Source organism: Thunnus maccoyii, chromosome 10 (assembly GCF_910596095.1).
Source record: "Thunnus maccoyii chromosome 10, fThuMac1.1, whole genome shotgun sequence".
Lineage (NCBI taxonomy): Eukaryota > Metazoa > Chordata > Actinopteri > Scombriformes > Scombridae > Thunnus > Thunnus maccoyii.
Window position 1 is genome coordinate 5,167,744 of NC_056542.1, and position 25,160 is coordinate 5,192,903.

At 40.1% G+C, this 25,160-nt stretch overlaps 1 long non-coding RNA gene across 1 annotated transcript; it reads left to right on the forward strand.

Annotated features, from left to right (window-relative positions):
• Window positions 1–3,116: 3,116 nt before the first annotated feature.
• On the forward strand, window positions 3,117–24,795 carry LOC121906091. Its single transcript, XR_006098539.1, has 4 exons — window positions 3,117–3,239; window positions 23,749–23,925; window positions 24,546–24,569; window positions 24,683–24,795. It is a non-coding gene; the product is annotated as an uncharacterized LOC121906091 (long non-coding RNA).
• Window positions 24,796–25,160: the final 365 nt, after the last annotated feature.

Here is a 25,160-nt window from a genome sequence, read left to right on the forward strand (position 1 = left end):
TTATTATTATTATTATTATTATTATTATTATCATTTTTCTCTGGCCAGGGGATGTCACTGAGGAACTCCTGCCCTCCTGCCTCACACATCCATGCCCCATCCCCTCTCTCAGCTCCTTGTCCACTTTTTAGCATTTTTCAAAATTATGCAGTGGGTGGAGTGAAATCACAATTTATGAAAAGTAATAATTGACCTTGTTTGCCATCTTAAGTTTCCCATCAACAATTTTACAGACGTTTATAATGATGGTCTATATTTTCGGCTGTAGGGGATTTAGTTGCAGTCGTCCACTGGAAGAAATTGTCAGCGTCAGAGTGGCAGTGCTGTATCTAGCTGTCCTAATACATCCATGTGTCAGAGGTCAGCTGATCGGTCCACCACTTTGGTCCAAACTGAAATATCTCAACTATTAGATGAATCACCATGAATTTTTGCACAGACATTCATGATCCCCAGACGATTCATGATCCCCCTGACTGTTCCTCTAGCACCACCATGAGGTTGACAATTGTGGTTTTGAGTGAAATGTCTTAACTACTATTGGATGGATCTCTAAAAATTTGGTACAGACATTAATGTCCCAATCAGGATGACTTGAAATAACTTGATGATCCTCTGACCTGGTTTATGACTAAATACCTGCAAAACCGCATACCATGACATTCCCATCAGCCTCAGCTGTACTTTGTGCTTAGTGCTAATCAGAAAATGTTAGCATGCTAACTATACCTGCTAAACATCAATATGCTAACATCACAGAGACGCTAGCATGTCTGTAGACTCTTGTTTAAGACTGAAAAACTTCCACATTCAAATAAACTATCTCCATCTGTCAGAGGGGGCGATTGCCAACTTTGATCAACTCATACATTGATGCTTTCACTGTCATGTGGTCATGGTTTTGCTATTTGTGCAACTCTATAAACATGACAAAGTTAATTACAGTCAAACCGTGTTTGTGCTTTTGTGTAAATCAACAGGAAGTGATGGACAGAGGCAGAACCCCAGAGGTAAAATCACCAGATAACGCTAACATGTTTCCCTAAAGAGGAAGATGGTTCCTCTGCGTACGTCTGCTGAGAAAAGTAATCAAAGACCTCCGGCTCACCCCGACGTGCCGCTGTCCCTCACACACTTTCATCTGCCATTTTGTTCTTCATTCATGTCGGCCTTCCTTCGCAGCCGCTTGAGTGACAGGTGAGATTAAACACCCTTTGAACTCTATCTGGTTATTGGAGGAGCAGTCTAAATTGAAGCAGTGTTATTTCATGCCGCCTTGCTGAGTCAGTGGGAAAGTGGGAGCAGGGGGTGGCACTTCTCTGAATGAATAAAGAGCTTTTCAGAGAGAAAGGTGTTGAGCCAGATCTCAAATGCATTATACAACAGTAATGAGAATTGTAAGGGGAAGAGAGGAAAATTAGATTAAAAATGTTTTGAACAGCAGTTCTGCTTTCGTTTAATCTCCTATAAAATATGACCTGAAAAATATGTTTTTCCTTCCAAGGGATTTGCAAGGTGAAAAAAAAAAAAGACAAACATCAGTAAAATTGTTTTCTCCATCCACATTTGAATCAAATAAGAGAAAAAGAGATGACCAGATAATACCGTTCAATTCTGAATCTGAATCCGAGCAATGTCATAAGACCGAGCACATTGATAGATCTTAATATTCAGTGACCTAGAATGACCTTTTGTTAATGCAGTGGCCTGTGAAATTGATAACAGCATGATTTAACTTTAATGTGAAATTCTGTAATTAGAAATGACTGCGAGTGAGTAGAGTAGTTGGGTATTTCGGTTGAAATTCGGTCAAGATAACAAATTATACTGACAGTACTTAGCAGTGTTTTCTCAGTGTTTTATCTCTGTGAATACAGATGCAGCTGTCACAGAAATCACGTCATGCTTTCTGCATCAGGCTTTTTGTGGAGATTATTTAAATTTTGTTCCTTGTCTGTAATTAAAAAGGAGGTAAGAATTCTCTGGTCGGTAGTAGTTTGGCAGGGTAAACTTCTTTGTTAGTGATTAAATATTCTGTGGGAAAAAGAAAAAGTCAGCAGAGATTACATTTCAATTGCAAAAACATGAAGTTGGAGTACTTATTTTGGTCCTCTGAGCTCTACAAAGTGATATCAGGAAAATGATATCTAGACACAATTTAAAATCAATTGTTACTGTATATTATCTCCAGTGTAGAGCAACTGCATTTTAGTCAGTGTGGCACTGTTTTGTGCACCTATGTGTGAAATGTGTGTGGATTTTAGGTCAGATATATCAGCGATTCACATCGCTCTTCCCCACCACCTCCTGCTGTTGTTGCCTAAACCGAACCACATGCAGGACTCAGGATGTGAACCCTGGTCTATGGTGTCAGAGTCTTGCATCTTGTATGTCCACCAGCTGGTCAGCCACAAGAGCAAAATTTTGGAATAGAAGTTGTTGAGGCTGCCAACATGTTGTGCAAACACAAAAAGTGTTGAAGTTGAATGAATAAAACAAGCTTCAGAGAAAAATTCAAAACCTGCTCACTCTCTCACCTTCATGGCCCATCGATGTGTGAAGTGGATTGTCTGTTTCAGAAAGTTACAAAAGTTGTAAGATGCAGCCCTCCAAATTTAGACATCAGAAATGTGTGAGGGAAGGATTTTTTTTAGAAACAAGCACTCTGAAGCATACTGACACAACCCTAACTCCATCCTCGCGGTCTCATTAGGTCTTAACCCTTTGACCAACATCCCACTCTTACTCTAACTGTAATCTGGGGGTAGCACCCTGAGTGCATCACTCTATGAACCCAACCACCTTCACCATGTAGCCTCCTCTTAATATTTGACCAACATCTGATCCTTACCTCAACCTTACCCCATAGCTTATATATAAAGATGGACATAACAAGGTTTGCATTGGAGCCAGTTTGAAGCCCAGAGTTGCAGCTTATGGTCGGCGCCAAACCTTTTCCATGTGGAGCCAGGACCTTCCAAATAAGGAGTGCGAGCTGTTGCCTTTCATGCTCTGGAAACACGCCCCGCTACCTCAGACCAAAGCTAGCACTAACGTGCACTGTAGAAAATCCTCCTTCCTGCCCAGACCTAGGTGGGCGGGACACCATCTAACAAGCCACACCTGAACTGACAAGAGGCCTGGCTCAGGCCTTGCTCAGTCTCTTCCCATTGTCTGCTGCAGCATGGTGAGCTGTGCGTATTAGCTTCCTTCTCCTGTGCATCAGATGCATTCTTCAAGTAAGTTGTGGACATTTGTTATAGTTATTGTGGTTTCTTTGTTTATAAGCCGAATGAGTGTTTTTGAGTTTGAGTTAAGACTTAAAGTCTTAAAGTGCCCTTTGTGTACCGATTTATCGTTTTGATTAAGATTACTGGAGTACCTTTGTTTGCTTATTGTTTCATCTGCCTTTTTTAGCCTTTAAATCATCATCATCATCATTTGCATCAACATCTGCCAGTCAACTATTAATTGTGAACCTGTGGACAAGACAACAAACTGTTGTACTGCTCTCGAACTTGGTCCTCATGCTTTAACTGGTGTGCCAATGCAGAGGCTCTCTACATACCCAGCTACCACAGAAAGTCAAGTTTTTACATGCACACTTTGGCTAACATTTGCCACTTTAGCCAAACCCCAATCATAGCCCTGTACCAAAGTCTAAACCCTAAAATAAATGATCAACCTTGGTGGGACTTGATTTATGATCTCAGATGGCAGGCAAGTCCCCATGGTGTGACTGTGCAGACAAATGTTTGTTCTCACAACCATATTGATACAAATACACTCACACACATAGTGTTTGTATATTACCTGGGATTTTGCCTGCAGGCAAACTCAGTATTCAACTGTCAGACGCTGAATAATTCTACTGGACAGAACTGGGGCTTGAATGTGTTGTTCAAAGACAAATCTGTTGGTCTTTTTTTATTTCTTTTTTGAGAGAGAGAGAAAGATTACAGAATGATTTTGATACGCCGTCCACATTCTCTGAGCTGGTTGCTGGAAGTGAAGCATTGATCATTTGCACCCCGTGTCACAGCCTTCCTCCATGTTCCCTCACAGCAGACAGACAGACAGCAGACTTCGATCCGCAGGTTTCCCCTCACTTCCCCTCTCTGCTGCTTTTCAAATGTCACTTCCTGCTACAGCAGAAAGAAATTCAGGTGTGTGACAAAACAAATATGACCTTAAATCCCCAATCTGACATTTTACATTTTAAAGTTACATTGAACAGAAAAATGACTTTTTCATTTAACTAATTCCGAATATGAAAAATGTCAATTGCTTTTGCTCAAAGCTGCAACTTCACAGCTGGGATCATTTTGGGATGTTCTAAAAAGAAGGGACACCCACACATTGTCTTCACTTGCTCAATAAAGATACATTAATATATACAACATTTCAGTCAACGACCATCTTCAGGTATATGCTGATAAATGGAAATAAACATCTTTAAAGGCAGGGTTCATACTGACTAATTATCACAAACATTTTATTAGTGGCAGTAGGCTACACCTTGTGGCTGAACTCCTCCCACAAACCACAGGGCATCACCCGACCCCAATCAGATACAAATCTATGATATATCTAAAAAAAATCACATGTGATTTTAATATTTCCATTGCATTTTTAATATTTTCCTAGATATGTCATACAGATTTGTGTGTGCAGATGTCCCTTTTTCTTAATAGTACGTGGCTACTCCACCAATGCACCTGTCACAAAGACTACACATCCCCCCCCAACAACCCTGTTTCCTGAACTTTATTTATTTATTTATTCATTAATTTATGTTCATACTTTAAATGAACAGATACATACTGTATAACTATAGAGTATTCACTGAATAGACTCAACATTTAGGATTATAGGATCTCTAAATTCATCTGCAACATTTGTCTCTGGATGTGTTTATAAAAATAGATATACACTGTTCAGTGCAGTTAAATACATGTGCAAAAGTAAGTAGAACATTTTAAAAGTACAGTATAAATTTTTAAAATTGCAAGGACACCTGACAACCCATTACACATGCCTGAACACTCCTCAGAAATAGTTTCCTGTAGGATTTAGAGGGATGAACTTTTGAAATATGCAGAACTATCTAAAGATCTAGCTTATGTGCAAACTATTTCTGTGCAGCCACTAAAACAGTTTGTGTCTATATTACATGACATCCCACTGAGTTACAAACACACATCAACATGGCAGTTTTACTTTACTTAACATTTAGATTACTTTTAGAAATGATGGCTTATTCTGTATGTTTACCGAGCCACTGCTGCTCTGCTACTTCATCTCCAGTGGCTCATCAATTTCTTGACTTTTTAAAAAAATATGGTACAGTAACACCTTATCGATCCACAAGAGGGGAATAAAAGTAAATCTTTTTAAACAGATTTTCACCTTGATTTTATGTCCTCACACATCAAAAATGTATTCACTCTGCAGCTCTGTTTACAGCAAACAAAGTCCTCTGGTGGGGAGGTGATAATAGAAAGTGAAAAGACTAATTTATAGAAAAACAATGTTTCAGCCCCTAACATAAACCAATGTCCTCAGTTTGAGTTTGGTTGGGAATCTTTGTCGCACTCCGTCTCCTTCCCCTATAATTAGTCATAATGAACCCTAACCCACAGCAGTGTTTGGCCAAATGCTAACATCAGAATGCTAATGTGGCTAACATGCTCACAGTGACAATACGGTGATGTTTAGAAGGTACAATGTTTACCATGCTCACCATCTTAGTTTACCTTGTTAGCATGCTAATTAGCACTTAACACCGCATAAGTACAGCTGGGGCTGATGGGAATGTCATTAGTTTTTCAGGTATTTGGTCATAAACCAAATGTCTGTGAGCCACATCCCTCATCCCCATATCCCATACTCCTAATCTCCCAGCAGATCCTTTCATTCCACTTGAAGCCACCACAAGAGTGATTTGAAAAGTTGCAGTTTAAAAGGTTGAAACTGGTCTTTTAATTTTCCAGTTAATATTCATCTCCACAGCATCTGGCTGTGACAATTCTGTACTAGCGGCTGTTGCACTGGTTGCTGCACCGTATAGGATGTAGAATAGAGGATTCTGTTTGATGTTAACCCCTTGCTTATTACTGGTAGAGTAATAAGCAATCAGCTGTTCTACATGTGAGCAGCAGGCAGATCAGAGGAGCAGCTACTGAATGTTTGAGCGAGTACCTGTGAAACAAAGCTTCCCTTTTCATCCCTACAGTAGAGTTGAGCCTGGAGAACTGGAGTCATACAGGCACAACGGAGACATATGTTTCTGTCAGACGGTGTTAGGTTTGATTCTCGTGGAACGCAGATGCCATTAGAAATAGATGTCACAACATTCCTGGATGAATCGGTTGGGGCTGCAACAATCTGCTGACTTCCATCCATCACCGGTCTGTGGAAAACAGGGAGCAGCACAGTTACACCGCATGCCTGAGTTCATTTCTTCAGGGGTTTAGTTGGTGGTCTTGATTTTGCTTTTTCTGTTCCTTACTTTCCTGCTTGACTTCTTCCTCTAAACACTGCATTTAAGTTGTAGCAGCCTTTTTTTTAAAAAACAAAAAACGCTTATCTTTCTGTCATTTATGAATGCAGGGTGAAGAGTGGTAGTGTTTGATTAAAGTAACATCTGAGCAGAGGATGGTGCACACTGTGAAATAATCTTACTGTACATGACTGCTGTTGCAAAAGGATAGCATGCTTACTACAATCATCCTTTCTCACCATAGGTAACAAGATTTGCTGTGCATCCAATTACGTTTTCTGTATTTACTTGGCTCTGTTACCAAGGGCAGCTCACTCTGAGCGCAACAGTAGAGTTGGCACTGATTAATTTGACGCCTCTTAAACCCCACTGAATCACCAGTGGGACAGTCATTACAAATTCATGCTGTGCAGCCAAACAGAACTTCATGGAGGTCCCAAAGATACCAAATATGTTGCTGTGCTGACTTTTAGGAAAGTGTGCACAACATGGCACAGAATGATGTGACATGACTCATTATTTATTATTCATTATTTCCATTTGATGGACAGTGCTGCCATAAAAACATGGAGTCTTTGGTTTGAATATGTCACTCAATGTAAACATCATTAAGCTTCAATGAAGAGCAGAACAAGCTGATACAGAATATATATGTTACTGTCTGTGTAATTTTCTTTCCAACCTTAAACCCACTTAATAGGAAATAAGAGGAGAAAACTATATATTAAAGACTTGATTCAGTTTGTTTTGCAAAGTGAGAATGATGCAATTCAAACTGAGAGATTTCAAAGTGCAAGAAAATATTTTTAAAGTATTTGGATTTTTCATTGCAAGGAGACAGGTAAGGAAATGTGATAGCCAGCTGTTGCCAACAGCATGCTTGAAAAGTTTGGCATAAGGAAATGAACCAAATAGCAAAGTACAGCCTGGACTGACTGACAGACTATTTTCTTCATGCAAATTCTGAAAGGACCAGTGTGTAGGATTTAGTGGCATCTAGCGGTGAGGTTGCAGATTGCAACTAACTGAATACCCTTCCCGCCCCTTCCATCGTGTAGGAGAACCTACAGTGGCCGTGAAACTTGCAAAAATTGCGAAAGGCCCTCTCCAGAGCCAGTGTTTGATTTGTCCATTCTGGGCTACTGTAGAAACATGGCTGTGCAACATGGCAGGCTCCATGGAAGAGGACCCACTCTCTATGTAGCTCATACTAAGGTAACGAAAACACAAAGATTCTTATTTTCAAGTGATTATACACTAATTAAAACATACTTATGAATATTATATTCCATTTCTGCCAATTCTTTTCCACTTGATGCCACTAAAATCTACACACTGCACCTATAACTAGTAAAATCACAATTACTCACAAAGTCTCCTGGTATTAAGATCCAAAACTCTAATAAAGAAACTAGTTTTGACTCATTGGTTTGTTTGTTGGGTGTTAGGAGCAGTTTGGCCTCCTGGGGGTGCTAGCAGAGCTCAGTGTTGTTACTGTGTACATTTATGCATGTTTTCAAAAAAAAAAACCATAGTGTCATGAGTCAACAGTGATACAGCACAGATTTTCCACAACACCATCTGCTTTGTCTAATTAGTAACCTCACTCTTTCTCATGGAGAAATCATCTGTGTTCCACTAAAACACAACAGGAAACCTGAGACTACATGTTATTATTTGTGAAGTGCTGAAATGCAATCTGGACATGTGTGGATAGTTGGCAGTCACTGATGTGGACCCATTTAAGACCACATAAAAGAAAAGAAACTACCATAACATACATTCATACCATGTGTTTGCAGTGTTTTCTAGGATAGAGGATTTAAAGGCTCAAATTCCTTGCAGCCTTTAACAAAACATGACCACAGTACTACTAATAATAACCCATATTACAACCAATTAAAAATCCATCCAATTTCACCAGCATTGAGTTGAATGCATCTGCCAACTGTAACTGTAGGGTGTCATCAGGTCAGTAGACTGAGAGAATGTACATTAGCAGGATGATACACAAGCCAATTAGCACTGCCAATTTAAAACATATCTAGCAAAGTACAACTGATGATGGGAATGTCATTAGATTTGCAGGTATAAGGATTGAATGAAATGAAATTTTGACCTGATGATGGTGCTAAAAGTTGATGGACGACCAAAGTTATCACAGTTTATCCCAAGGTGGACATGAATTCTTTACTAAATTTCATGGCAATCCATCCAATAGTTGTTGAGACCTTGAACTAAAAAACACCAATGTGATCTTATTAGTTGTGAAATGTGAGCTATAGAGGAAAACTTAGAGGATCATCAAAGTGAATAGGATAAATCTTCAGGGAACCACATACATCTGTGAAAAATTTCATAGCAATCCATAAAGTAGATGTTGAGATATTTCATTCGGCACCAAAATGGTTGACTGACCAACCAACATTGCTGTCGATTGAGCCTACTAAAAACTACTATCTAAAAGTAATGTTCTTGTAGGTGTGTTGAGCAGTTATGAGGAGTTTTAGTTACCCAAGTGCAAGATTTTTCCACAAGCACTTTTTTGTAAAGGCACCAGTGAGCTTTGCAGCCTAGTTTCCACTGGAACTGCATACATATTGGACGATACTGCAGAACAAGATTTAGAAGTGGTAGATAGTGTGTCCTGTCAGGGTGTAGACATGATGGATGTCTTTCATACCTTAGTTCTTGTTGCCTAACCTTAACCAAACTATAGTTGCCATTTGCAGGCAGAGCAGGAAGAATTCACAAAAAAATGTTGGGATTGAGTGTAATCTGTGTTTTTGCGAGACCGTTCAGTATAAAGTTTCTGTCTAGCAAAGAGATTGAAGCTTTGTGCAGCTTTGTGCCCTTGATGATACCTATTTTTTAAGAAATTAAAACAACCCATAATGTGTCTTTCACTTACAACAAAACGACAAACACAAACACAGAATGACTTCTGGCAGGCCATTGTCCTGCACTGGCACAGTGCTCCTACGTACTAAGGATACAGGTCACTAATGTGAGACTATACTGAACATTGTGTTTCAGCAGGGACGTTCAGAGGTCAAGAAGATTTTGAAATTCAATGGATATGGCTCCACCTTTTCTGTCAAAATTGAATCAGTGCTCCAGCCTCTTACTTTTACGTTAATTTGATGCTGAGTATAGTGCACAGACAGCTAATTCTGAAAAAAAGCTGAGTGCACTCCCCTGATTGTATCTGAAGCTGTTTGGGTCGGCGGCCTTTCCGTGATCCATAAACCAAACTGCTTGAAAGGAATCATCAGAGAAATTACAAGGGCGACTGGTGTACACACACCAGTCGAACCTTTTAATGTGGAAGTGCAAAGACGTTTTTATAGGTCAGTGTCAGACAAATTGCCAGTTTCATCCTGCAGCACAATTGTGTCTGTTCACAACAAACACTCCCCAATAAATAAAGAAAACTCAAGTTTACAGCAGAAGTGGTTGCAGGATGGAGGAAAGGACTTATTTCCCGTCAAATGTCTGCTTGTGTTAATTCACTCACATAAAAGCGCCGTAAAAGCAAAGAAGCAAACAATGACTTCATGAAAATCTCTTCTAAAGACATGACATGTTGTTCCTCCAATCTTGGCCCTTATATCTGACAGCTTGTTCAGAGAAAAGAATTTGGACTCGTTTTCATCTGCATTGCTACTGCTAGTTTCCCCATGGGAAGATGTCCGACCTTGAGTGAAAAAAACTTGCAAGAGATGTAAATGAGGAAAGCAGCTTTTTAAGTCACAAACATCCTGTCAGAGTTGTATACAATCATCTTTGTGGACTTTGTGGAGGCGTAGCGCCTCAGGTGTTTGTTGTCCTTTATAAGGATTACAGGGGAGAGTTTGAATAGGTGCATAATCCTTTCAAGTTTCTATCTGCCTCGGACCAGTGGCAGGAATAAACAATCTACTCAAGCAACACCTCTGGCATCTACAGTCCCTCATCCTGACCACGATGACGAATTCTAACTTGTCTCTGTCCAGAAAAGCATGTCCACCTCTGAACTGCTGTTCCCAGATCTTGACATTTGTCCTTTAGGTTTTTTTCTTTCTTTTTTGTTCCTACTGTGTCCAGAGTTTCTCATGTAATAAACGGAAAGGCTGGTAGTGTGTGATCTTGACATACAACCCCTGTGAGAGTGTTGAAACCGAGTGCTGTGGTTATTCATCTCCTCTGGAGCAGTGCAGCTCGTCTCAGAGGGATTAAAGGACACAGGGGAGACCTCCAGGGAACGTACCTGGTTATTAGCTCTGTGTTTGGCTGCGCTGAGGTCAGTGACCGCCACATGGCAGCAGGTGGACACAATCTGACTGTTTTTGTTTGCTTTTAATAGAATTCTGAATGGATTTGTGTTTATTTTTGTCTTGATTGTGTCACATGTAACACAGTTGCTGCTGCCTTTACTGTATGCAATCAGTGATCTGCAGCAAGAGGTCACCAGGATCGTGTTCGGCTCATGCAGTATTGATGTTCACTTCACCCAGTGCTGACCAGTGGTGGAGGAAGTATTTATATCCTTTAAAAAACTAAAAGTTGTATATTTAAAATTACACATAAGTATAATTATACATGAATATTATCAGCAAAATGTAATTAATGCTGCACTAATCAATATTTCTATATGAGCAATGGCTCAAATTACTATATGCAATATGAAAGGGGTCACTCGTAGTGACAAATTCACAGAGAGTTATCACCTAAGAGCATTTTAGCGTCTTTTAGCTAATTTTTTTGGTTTGGTTTCAGCTCTGATAATCCCCCTCTATGCTACCCACTCAGGGCCACATAGCAAACAGACAAACTTAGCAACCAGCTGGTGATAATAGTTAAGCATCAAAAGCCAGATATTTCCCTACGTACACATAGCCTAGAGGTAAATGAATATTGATTGAATATTGCCACAAACACAGCTCTAAATAATTGCTAATGTTGTGCTGTGTCTGAATGCTAATGCTCTATGTAAACTGGTAACTGTTTGCTAATAGTTTTTCAACTTTATATTGTGATTATATGTCAAAGATGTGTGAGTGTTGTGGATTTTTTTGGCCACATGGAGGCAGTGGATGAAACTGTTACATAACACAGAATTGCCATATTATCACTTATACAGTTAACGCAGCAGTGTGTCGGCAAAAAGTTCCCTATTTACACCTCCAGCAGAGCATTCATTTCATTAGCTGAACTCCCAGCTGCTGTTGGAGAAGAGGCTGATTAGAGCAGTGAGAGTGAATCAAACAGTGAAGCTGCTGTTTGTAAAAAAAAAAAACAAAAAAAACAACAAAAACAATGAAAAATGCTCTGTGGAGCTGAGGAGGACACTAAAATCAGGTGATATTTCTGTGGATTTGTCACTATAAGCCTTTCACATCCCACATAGTCATTTGACCCATTGCTCATATGAATCATAAATCATTGCTCATATGAAAATATTGATTAATGCAGCTTGAAGTATTAAAAGCAAAAATACTCATGCAGAAAGGCCTCTGCTATTCTATATTACATTACTGCATAATATTGTTGCAGGTAAAGGAGGAGTGAATTTTAACTTATGTATGTACTGTTGTGTTAAATTTTATGAGTTGATCATTTATTTTGTAAAATCCTAACAACTATGACAGAGGAGTAAAAACTGCAACATATCTGTTTTAAATGTACTAGAGAATGAAGTAACAATAAATAATAAGTATTTAAATACTTAAATAAAATAAAAGTACCTTAAAATTGTAAAAAAAAAAAAGTACCCTCCATTACTGGTTCTGGCCTAACTTACTGTGGTCTTTCTTGATGCACTACAAGAAATTTCAGAAATTAAGTGTGAATACATCTGCAGTTTGTCATGTGACAAAGCAAAGGAGAGTCTGACGGGCAGTTCTGAATATAAACTAGGAAGTCGTGTCAATAAGTCATGGATCTTTCAGTTCTGTGGGAGTAATTATAATAATAAAATTTTAGATTTAAGTCAACGGTTTTCCAAGGCCCATACAAAAACAAAGAGAATACAGAATATCTTGGTGGGTATATATAAATTAGTGAGTGAAAATTTATTTTTTTCCAACTTTAGAGGTAAGTTAACTACAAAAAACGGGATCAAGAGGTTAATTAAAGGCCAAAATCATCTTAAATTTGTAATGGCAACCTGATATTGGTCTTTATGTGAGCACATTTGTGTGTGTGAGAGAAAGAGAGAGGCAGACTCTGTTGGCAAAGCACAAACATCACCTATAGGGACATCCGCTAATTTATGATAATTGTGGACAGTGATTTTAATCCTCTCTTAATCTGTAAAAAGAATCCACAGAAAACGATCTGCCATATTTCAGTGACGACAGACGTCCCCTGACAATGCTAATCCTGTGCAAATCAAACCATTTCAGCCGTTGTTTGTTTTCAGCAGGCAGGTTTCAGCTGGAAACACGTTTTCAATCTTCCTCCTGTCATGAAAAATGAAGGAAAGGTTTTTGGAATTTTTGAGTGCAAAGCTCAAGGTTTGCTTTATCAAACTGTGAAGTGACAAAATGTAAAATGTTAAAGGGCACCGGTGATTGCAGAGACATTCACTCTCTAGTGTTAATGCGTTTTTGAAAATTCAGATGCTAAACCTCCATAACAGTTTCTCTCTAATGCAAACAGGGCCAAGGACCATGTAAGTGCATGTGTATGTATGTCAGTGTGTATAAAAAATATAAGCATTCAGCATCCTGTCCCACTTCAGCAGAAAGCATTAATGGGAGCTGACACAGCGACAGTAGCTAAACCTAACACCCTCCATTTGTCTGTCAGTGTCATTTCTGCCTCCCGAACTCTCATCCTCCCTCTTCGTTTTGGTCTTCAAAGCGGGTCACATTTCAACATGGCAGCTCTGGCAATCATCACTTAATTGTGCCCTCCGTGCAAGGCAGGGGACACTCGCACAGCTGTGACAGCCGCATCCTCCAATTAATTCCTCACTAGCAAATTATTAATTAAACCCAATTCTTCACATTGCTGTGAAAGCAAATAAATGGCAAATCATTATGATGGTAATTGCACGTTGCAGTAATGGTGAAACTGGTCATTAGCGCTCATATTTTATGTATGCATGAAACTCTGTTCCTGAGACCTTGAAGCAGTGTTAACTACAGTGAGGAACACAGCGCGATTTGGTGGCAGTGACTGGGAGGTTATGTTGGTTTCCACACAAACCCAGTTCACTGTACAGTAAGAGTGTGTGTGCTGTTGTGCTTCCGTCTCTGTGAGAACCAATTCAATTTAGGCTGAATCCAAATGTACACCTCCAGACTTGCGTTATACCAATGATGTCTTCACCTTCAAAATGTGCTTTCAGTGTAAGTGATGGAAGACAAAAATGTACAGTCCTCGTTTTGGATAAAAATGTACTCCAAAGTTTATCTGAATCTAAAGTGAGGTTTCAGCTGTCTAAATTAGTCAAATCAAGTGGACATCTTCCAAAGTAATAGTCTTTTTAGTGCCAAATTGCCTCTTTTTGTTAGTCTCTCTAGTTAAACAAAAAGAAGGAATTTTGTACTAAAAAGACTAACCCTGAAAGATATCCACTTGATTTGGCTAATTCATTTTAGCTTCAGATAAACTTTTAAATAATACAGTTTTGCACGTAACAAAGACTGCAGATTTTGAAAGGATGTTGAAAGTGAATTAGAAAGGGATCTTTAAATGGCCAGTGATTCAGTGATGTGATGAATCAAAATTCCTGACCCTATAACTCATTTTAAAGAAATTTTTGGAATGTTTTTTAATGTTACTGGAATAAACAATTTATGTGATATAAACCTCACAACATCAATAAAGTTATAGGTCAGGCACATCAAAAATAAATATAACAGTTTATAAACTGTGTGCAGGGAGTTCACTGGTTGCTTTTATTATTGTTCAAAGTCAAAGTCAAATTTATCTATAAAGCACATGTAAAAACAACAACAGTTGACCAAAGGGCTGTACAATCAAAATAGCAAAAGCCATAAAACAACACAGTAAAAAACACAAAGTACAGTTTAACGGACAAAAGGACAAAGAAAGGCAACTCTCATACTGAATTAAAAGCCAAGGAATAAAGATGTGTTTTAAGCAAGCTGCAACCACCAGGGCTTTAAAATGAAGCCAATGCGGAAGTGCCAAAAACTGCAGTTCCTTGAATGGCCACTTGAAGCTCCAAAAGCGAGTCAATCCCCACAGACCCCCATGTTAAAATGCCCAACTTTACAGCAGAAATAAACATGTTTACAGCCTGGTACAAAAAATGGCTTTGGTCTCTATAGCTAATTTCCCCTTTCATGACAACTGTACAAGGGGTGAATTTTTTTATAACTCACCGATTTAAATTTTATTAAGCTGTAAAGTTATGCATAATGATGGACATGGCTGCTTTGAGCAACAGGTACACCAGCCGCTAGGTGGCTTGTTTCAGCCATTCGGCCCGCCTCTTTGCCCATTTTTGATTGGCTGGGAGTTAGGCAGAGTCACGTACTGCCAAGATGGCAGCGGCCGGAGCGGCTCACTTTGAGCTTCAAAACCGCTCTTCAGAAAACAATAGGTGACGTCATGGTAACTACATCCATATTTTCATACAGTCTATGGTTTTAAGACAGGGCTTAAAGCTGGGATACGGGACTTTTGTCTCCCCCTTCTGGCCGTGAGAATCATTACAACTGACAATAATTAACAATGTCAACACGTGCTTACATCATAGGCTCCATCGTAGCCTACTCTGTCGCTACTTTTGTGGCTGTAAAATGGTGGATAAGTTGTTTTGAGTGTCACACAGCCCCAGCAAAATGACTTGTTTCACTATTGGAAATTGATCCATTCAGTCCAATAACATTTGGAAAGTGTAGAAGAGCCACGTGATTAAAATATTTTATCCCCATTCAAGTTAGCAGAGAACTAACCGGAAGTTAGCCGCTCAGTCGGCAGAAGTCTCTAGTGTTCAGGTTCTGCCCATAGAGCATGGATGGATGATGGATAAGGAGGAGGTGAGATGTGTGACTAATGATCGCAATCTTGTCAACAAAAAAGGAGGAATTTTTCTTTAGGTCTCTGGGGAAACATCAAGACAAGCAGATTGGGGGATATTAAGAATAATGGTACTAAAAAGAACATGAGGTTTGTGACATATAATGTGAAATAATATCAGAAAAGTATTTTTCTCTTTTTAGTGCTCACAATTTTCTGATATCTGTGCCAGTTGTCTTAAAATGTCAAGACACCTGCAACTTGTCTTTTTTCCACTTGTGTTCAGCTCTCCTGCTATTATCATATATGTTGTTAAATTATTATTTATATGTTATGACAACTCCAACTTTTACGTTTGCTATGAACTATGGGTAATCTTCCAAGGAAATCCCCAAGCAGGCTCTCTGGAAGTTCACAGGAAGGCCTCATAATGTCCATTCTGGACTTAAAGAATTGTGGATTTGGACCTTGACACTCTCGGACTTCCCAGGAGTGCACCATTCACAACAAGTCAGCAAGTGTTGGGAAGTCTGGACATTTGGATTCAGCCTTAGTTTACATCACGGCCTCTATATAGATATGGACGTAGCGAGGTGTGACGTCATCCAATGGTTTGCATTGGAGCCGGTTTGAAGCTCAGAGTTGCTGCTTGCTCGGCGCCATCTTTTCCATTTGGAGCCAGGACCTTCCAAATAAGAAGTGCGGTGTGTTGCCTTTCACATTCTACAAACACTCCCAATGTATGATAATCACGTAACATTAAACTTAAAATATTGCATGACAGCATCCTGTGAGGGTCTTGTTGGTGTAACTCCACCAGCACACTTAACGGAGGGCCTGAATGTAGCGACTGATACCACCAAGACTCATTGAGAATAATTATTGACTTGATCTGATGACACTAGGGGTGAAACAGTATACAAAACTCACGGTTTGGTACGTTTTCAATACAGCATGAAAAAAAGGTAGAAAATAATATTTTGGTCCTTTATACTGAAAAATGTAAACATACAATAGCTCATTGGCCAAAACTGTTACTGAAACAGTCTAGTTGTGCTGCAGTGGAAAAGGAAAACAACCCTTCTGTTTCCTGCAAGGAGTCAGGACACCTGCGGGCAGCTGTTTTATGATGATTTATTGTCATTCAGAACTGGTTTGATGTGCTGTCCGAGTCCTAACAGTATATACAAACACCCGCTGGTAAGCTGTTGCTGGGTCTATCTTAGAGAAGACCTTCCCTCCACTAAGGGTTGCTAGAAGCTCCTCCAAACGAGGCAAGGGGTAGGTGTTTGTTTCAACTGCCTGACTTATTGACACTTTATAATCCCCACACAGGTGGAAAGACATGTCTCTTTTCTCCACTGGCACTATTGGTGCTGCCCATTCACTGTGCTTCACTGGAGATATAATGTTAGCTTCTTCCAGCCTCCTGAGCTCTTTCTCTACTCTCTCTTTCCTAGCAAATGGGAGAGGTCTGTGTTTGCAAAGTTTAGGGGGTACATCAGGTTTAACTATGATTGAGGCTTTTATGTCCTTAAGAGTCCCCAACTCCTCTCCGAACACCTCTGAGTACTTATCCAGCACTTCACCAAGTGACCTACACATTGTTTTGTTCAGATACTTGTATCTGCTGCCAATTTAGCCTGAGTTTCTTTGGCCAATTTCTGCCACACAGTGTTGATCCATTTCCCTTAACAACTAAAAGTGGCAAGTCCTCTGTTTGACCCTCGTAGACCACCTTGACTGTGATCTGCCCCAAAATAGGAATGTAACCTCCATTTTAAACTTTAAGCTTAACTTTAGTTCTCTGCAGTGACAGATGTAGGATTTTCTTTCTGTATGTTCCTTGTGATATGATACTCCTTGCAGCTCCAGTATCTATTTCCATCTCTAATTCAACATCAGGTACAGAGAATGTTGCTTTTCTCTACAGTTCAGCATCCTCACTTGTGACAGTCAAAAATGGTGAACACCTCCACCTTCTACAGCTTCCACATATTTTGTGTGTTTCTTTTGTTGTCCTCAGCCCTGAGAATTCCTTACACTCTCTGTCTGTGTCTTGGAATGACATGCTTTTTTAATGTGCACAGTCTTGCCACAGTTATGGCATTTTGTCTCCTTGAAATGGCACTCGTTGGCATGGTGATTTTTCCCTTTGCATCTGTAGCAGTTATTGGTTCCCTGTGGCCTCACCTTGTGAATGCTTGCTGCCCCGACGTTTTCACTCTCCATTCCTCTCATGTGTGTCTCTGTCGGCCGACTCCATGTTGAGAGCGATCTCAAAAGCTTTGGCAAAAGTGAGATAATTTTCAGAGAGCAGTGTCCTCTAGCAAGCTTCATTTCTTATTCCACTGATGAACTGATCTCGTTGTGATGAGTGTAGGTTCGCACCAAACTAACAGTTAGCTGTGCATTGCTTCAACTCAGCTACATACTGTGCCACTGACTGATTAGCCTTTTGGCTAAAGTGGAACCTTTTCCGCTACCAATAAAGGCTTTGGCTCAAAATGTCCCTTAAGAATGGCCACTATTTCATCAAATGTTTTGTCTTTTGGCTTATTGGGCTGCACTAAATTTCTCAAGAGTCCATAGGTAGCTGCACCCATTACATTTAGCAACATAGCTACTTGCTTTTCTTCAGCTATGTCGTTAGCTTCTAAGAACTGTTGCAGCTGTTCAATCTACGCCGACCACTGCTCATTTTCTGGCTTGAACTCGTCAGTTCCTCTAAACAGGGCCATTGTACTCACTAGTACTGACACCGAGTGTCTATCTTTCCCCGCAAGGGCCAGTTTCTGTTGTGTATTAACGAGGCAGAGGCAGGGGTAGCGTTCATTCACTTTACAAGGCCATATTTCTCATTACAGATCAATGCACATGCACCACTTACAACCCTTGAATTTTACCGTGTTCACAGAGGTCCAAAAGCATAAGTAAACATTTTAACAATACAACCATTATGTGATCAATATACCACACTTAGCAACAAAGGCTGTGGAACGGATGGCCATCTGTGGGCATATGCAAACAATCTGATATCAGTTCAATGGGGAAGTAGAGGTAACTTTGCAAACAGAGCATTCAGAGCAGGTTGAGGCCCTGGTTTTTGACTTGAAGACGGAATTTTTTACATATTTTCACCTCAAGTTTGGGAATTTTGACCACCATTCACATGAATATCAGACATTATAACAGTATATAAATGGCAGAAAATCACAAAAAGTCTGATATGTCCCCTCTACATTCAGTTTTAAATGTTATATATGTGGGAATGTATGTGTGTTTGGTATGTTCTTCTTTCTTGTTTTTATGCTTGCCCTAAAGCACTTTGTAATTACTGGCTTTGATAAGTGCAATAAAAATAAGCTTTATTAGCATTATAATAACATTCCTCGCTTTTTGCTAGAGGCCTAAATGTTTTTGAGGAATATTTTACACCTGGCCAGTTCCCTGACTTATGCAGAATACTCCTTTTTGTCAACATTTTCCATTATGTAGCTTGACAGTGAGGGCGACCACTTGCTGTTTTTGTTTCGTATTGAAAAATGTCAATGGAATTGAGAATAGTAAGCGGAAAGAGGCAGAATGTCACAGTGGGAGGTCTTATCCCAGTGGTCCAGTGAGTCAGACTGGTCGAACCAAGATGAAATGCTGAAAACCACCCTGATTAGAATCGTTTTTTTGCTACTGACCAGAACCAAGACCAGAGTTACACTAAACTGCCTGGTGAACAGAGCAGATATTCATAATTTCCATAACTTTAAATCGAGCCTCTTGTTCACCACCCAGATATATCAATCCCTGCATGAAACATCTTTGATTACTAATGTGAGTAAATGGTAGAAATCATGAATTCCCACAATGGAGCCCCTTTAAGACACAGTTGCACTCTAGATCTCTTTTTAAGATGGATACGTTTTAAGTGCTTTGAAGAAAGGGGTCCAACTGTCTCCCATCACAATCTGGCCCTTAATTGTCAGCGTGTGTTAACAGGCATATGTTCTGGTCACTTTATGTTGAAAGCTCTGTCAGCAATCCATCTGTGTGTGTGTGTGTGTGTGTGTGTGTGTGTGTGTGATTGAGTGTCCATCTTTGCCTTTGTGCCATTCGCCATATGTGCATGCTCCATCTATGTGTTTAACAAGCGCTCCAAGGCCAATTTTGACACTTGGATTAGAGATGGGGCGGAGGGAGTGAAGGAAGGGAGAGGAGTTGGACCTGAAGACTGTGTGACCTTCCAAGGACGGGAGTGGAAATTAACGATAAGGTGGAGGGGATGGACACGCTGCAGGCGGCTGGCGTCGGCCTGGTTTGCATGGTCTGCATGGTCAGGGATTTAAAGGCCTAAGGAAGGCATAAGAAGACTGGAGCCACTCAGGAGATTCTGGCCCTGAGCTGCCTGGCTCCTATCAACTCTGTAGGTTTTTATCTATTTTTAGTGGACTGCTGCATGAATCTTCTTTCCCTCATTTGCGACAGACCCCAGCGTTTTCTATTGATTTTTCTCCCCCTGCTTTACTTACCGATCCAGACTTAGTGGCACGTCCTGGGAAAATTTAAAGGGTATTTCGTCCTGATGTACACAGACGCAGCCATGCTTCAGATATCAGATGTTAATATCAAAGATGAATTTCTCAGAGGAGACTCTAAATCTGATTTTTTTTTTTTCTTTGTTGTTCACCTCTGCTCTCCTGTTCTCTCATGGTAGCTGTCCTCAGAGGGAACAGGATACAAAAGCCCTGTGTAAATCTCCAAGTAACCATTCATTTCCTGCTGACAGATGACACAGAGTGATCCATAGTCTGTAGATTTACTTGATTTATCAAAAATACACAAAGAGCACAACCAACACTGAAAGAAGACAGAGAAAAGGCCATTTGAAATCTGCTGAATGGGTTGCTTTTGAGTGCTATTTGCATAATTGGTTGTTTCCTTCAAAATGATGAATAAACCAAAATACACGCATGAAAAACAACGAAGTTTAAAGGCAAAGCGGTGTCCACTGCCGACCGAGCACGCAGCATAATATGCATGCTTCCGCTTCTCTGCTAATGAGATTGAGATTGCAGTGTGTCAGCTTGAAGCATGATCCAAATGACACAACTCAGGAAAAAAAATCTAATTGTATTATTTGGTGCCAGCCAAGGAAATACAATAAAATATGAAGCCAGACAATGCAATAAACTTAACCTCGATCGTAAACACAGCCACAGCAAAAGAAAGATTATCTATCAAAACTGAATAATACATGAAGTTAATCCACGCCTTTGCTTTTTAATAGTAAAAAGCTAAGGGAGTGCCGAGACATTCTCTGTGAGGATCTGATGGCACAGTTTGTCTTCTCACTGCCCCGTTAGCTCTGTTTATATGACACCGGCTTATCAATTCAGGTAAAACATGGAGATGGTTGAGACGTTTTTATGTTTCTCATGGTCTGAATCTATAAGTCGTCACTGCTGTTTCATTGCACACAGCCAGTACAACAAAGTACAATTTACCCACTTACCATGTTCAGCAGTTAAGTGCTTCCATGGCTGCAATGTTCCTCATTTAAGCACAAAGAAAAGGTGTTACATGTCCAGCTTAAAGTGCCATTTAACTTTTTAGACCATGAATAACAAGCCAGTGTTCTTTGTTTTTCTCACATGGTAGCAGGCGGTCTACACCTTCTCTTACACAATCAAGCCCCTTTTATAATCAACTGGAGTATGGTTAGTCCAATCAAAATCATCAGTAGGATTGATTTTTCCACTGGGCTCCAGGGATAATTAGCCAATTTCAACAAGAACCTGAATTAGGTGATTGATTAGTTCAATATGGGTTTGCCCAAACTCTGACTTCAAGCACCAACACTTGACTTTGCATGAAGAAGAGAAGGAGAAATTTGAAAATGCTCTCTCTCTCTTTTTTTTTTTTTTTTTTTTTTTTTTTTTAATTTCTTGGTTGCTGTGCTGATTTTTTGGAGCAGAATAATAAACTAATCTCAGGCGATGACAATGAAGAAATAGACGTCAGCATGTGAGAAAAACTCTCAGGATTTTTCTGTGAACAATAGGCCCATCAGATGAAGAATCAAAACTATCCTTTTCACCATTTTCCTACAAAACCCAAAAAGTGCCATGACACAAAGAATAATCATCCACAGATGTTAGAGGGCAGAGGCGCGGACATCCATCAAGCTCATTGTCACCGAGCTTCCCATTCCTCCAAAGAAACAAAACGCCCTCAAAACCGAATCATGGAACAATAGTTCCGGTTTTTCAGTGTCCCACTATAGCCTGGTCAATGCCGAGTTTCCTATCCTTTAGCCCTGACACAAAGTCTCCTTGTCCCCTGGCGAGGAAGATTGACACATCCAGCCCGGCCTCTTCCATCGCTCTCCGGTCCCTCGCCCACATGTGCTTTGTCTCGTCTGCCCTGCCTCATTGGAGCAGTCAGCTCCATTCAGGCAGGTTCACGGGGGGGCATTTAGTCATGCACTGTCAGCTCTGCTGTAGTCCTTTGCCTCTCCCTGTGAGGTGTGTCAGAGGAATGACACACACACACACACACACACTCTACCCAAACTGATCCAGCTCTGACATGCATGAAACACACATACATGGTCACACTCAAAATCACATGTGAGGGCAGACCGCTGAGGAAGCACGTCAAAAAGACCGATGCAGGCGGGTCGCCTTGACACGATTGTACTATTTTTGAGAATTGCACAGTAAAAGGGGAGGAAGCGAGCAATGAGATGGAAGACTGTTTTGAAAGATACTTCTGGTAGTATGTGATTGTGTTTGTGAGCAGAGTTGGGAATTAACGAAATACACTTACTCAAGTAATCAACACCTTTATGGCACTGCTACTTTACTGGACTATTTGCATTTTAAGAGACACTTGTACTTTTCCCCCACGAGATTTGAGAAGAAAATGTAGTTTTTACTGGACTACATGTATTTGACGGCTGTACAGGCCATCACATATGTAAAGTAACTGTGTACATTTTTTAGATGCGTTGTTCGTTTTCACTACATAAAGGAAAATATTGTACTTGTAGCTTTTAGTTGCTACAGTAACTTGTCAGATTGAGGTTTTACAAAGCAAACATTTGATAAATTCACACAATATGTAGGGCTTTTTTGATACCAGTTGATACTATCACTGATATAAGTTTTGATTCCACAGAAATACTTTTTTTGATATCTTACGTAAATAAATATAAAGCTTTTCCTATTAAATTATTTCCTATTAAAACTTTGCCTAAATGAAATAGTCTAAATTTGAGGGAGGGGGGTGGTTTTCACCAAAAAAAAGCACTAAGGTTTGATTTTCAGCCATAGTAATATGATATACTGTTGCTGTAAACAGTTTGAAATAGCAACATGTGCTACGTCGAATGATTTGCAGGTTAATCAGTACATAACGAGGATGTTTACTTTTAATTCTTACACTTACAGTATGTTCTGCTAAAAATGCCAAACCTTTGCTCAACTAGAAAAAACCTAGATTACCTGAAGAAAATTTACACATATACCTTTACTGTTTATACTTGAAGTATATTTTACTGCATGAGGAGAGAGAGAGTGAGAGAGAGAGCACAGAATGAGGAGTGACACAAGAGTTAACCTTGTCTTACTACTCATTGTCTATTCACGCAGCATACTGTATCTGCATATGAAATGTAATCACAGGCTTGAAGTTTTATTAAAGTAAGTGATGTAGAGGATGACTAAGACAGTAATCCCCTCTCAGCTCTGCTCACCCTGTCTAATGATAATGGTAAGAAGAATTAGTTTAAGCCCGCTATTCACACACACGCACGCACGCTCGCACGCACGCACTATCATCTATCTTGCCAAATGCAAACTGTAACTAAAATTATAGTCAAAATCCCCGCACATGTTCTCACAATGGAAGCAACTGCAACACACATACAGTATACTTACACATGTACGCATAAGCACACACGTACACATACGCTAATTTTGCAGTGAGTGTACGCCTGTGTGACAGAGCGCTGGTGAAAAGCAATTTCCCCTCCTTGTCATTATTAGATTAGTGCTTGTATTATTTGGGAGAATAAATTGGCTGCGATTGAAATGAATGCCATCAGCCAAGCTCTAATACATATCTCTTCTGTCTATCCAAAGCTATCTTCTATCCTCAACCCTCCTTGGATAACCATGATCTGGATGACTGAGAATCCACACAGACATCTCCTCTGTCTCTTCTGTGATCATTCATTCCTGATTGTGTTCATTCTTGATTATGATATACAGACAGAGTGTGCCAGAGAGGGAGCACCACCACCGCCACCACCACCACCACCAGACAGATGGGACGCTCACTTCGCTTCCATGATGTGTTTGCTTTAAGCTGAGCTGAGTCGATCAGCGTGGGGTGATTTGTGAGGGACCTCCGCAATGTGACACGAAATGATGACTTAATCCTAAATGGTAAGTAACTGAACTCACTAGTGATGACCACAGTGACCGCGGAGTGACCCGGCTTCTTGTTTGCTTTGCAGGAGAAAACTATTTATCGACTCTAGGCGCAGCAATCCTGCTTTTCCCTAACACCAAATTGTCTCATTTGAGAGAAATTGCGACAAAGCAGCGCAATCGAACGTCGCGAGCCACTCTTAAATCACCTGTATCCATCATTGCAAGAATGCCGAGGTCACATGGGACTCGCTGCTATGGCGCTCCATTAGCAGGTTATACAGCTTTGTAGAATGTGCACACTTCGGTTAAATGCTTCCCTTCATTTTCCCCCCTTTGATTCGACGACTGCTGAAATAAGCCCAGCCGGCGCCGGCTGATGACTTTGGCTGTGAAGGGTAATTGATTGGCGGGGATTATCCCCTCCAAGTCACCTGCTGATGGAGCTGGGGACGACAGAGGTGAAGCAATCTGCAACCAGAAAACGTTCACCTCTCCTACAGTGTGATTCAGAATGTCACCAGTGATGCAGCTGCTGACTGTTAAATATTTTTATTTTTATGTGAACAGTGGTAAAACAATGACCCGGAGTTTGACCCCCAATGATATTTGGTTTCTCTTTTTTTCAAATATAGATGAAATGGCTCAAGACCTCTCAGGTAATTTCTCTTTTTCTCCATTGCCAACTGATATAATAGTTATTCAGTCTGTACACAGTTCATGAAAGCTTTTTTATTTGCTTCTCCTCTCCCCCCCCCAAAAAATACTGCAGTCTTGTCCAGTGCACAGAAAATTACATGTTTTTCAGTTCTGTCTTCTTTGGAAAAAATGTAAGAGTTGTTATCATGACCAATGAAGACAACCATGGCTGAAAAGACACTTTAACTTCAGCAACATAAAATCCGAGGAAACAACAGTGATGGCAATGAAATTTTGGTGCTTTCTAGCCATTTGATGAATATATGTATGCTTCTCGAGTTTTCAAGTGTTCACCATCGCCACCCATTGGTCGAATGAAGTAGCAGATGAAGCCAATGTTGCGATGTGTAATTGGCCCAGTAGTTGGGCCAATTAAGTCCCGTTACCTACGGCGACAGATCATCTGAGTGTGTGGCACTGCTCACTGAGGGTTTTGTCTTATTGCCTATAATGTGAGATGTTTTTAAAATCTGGTTGTAATCTTCTTTATACAGTGAAATGTATATGTATAAAGGGGTAAAATACGGAGGAATCATATCTCAGCTGAACAC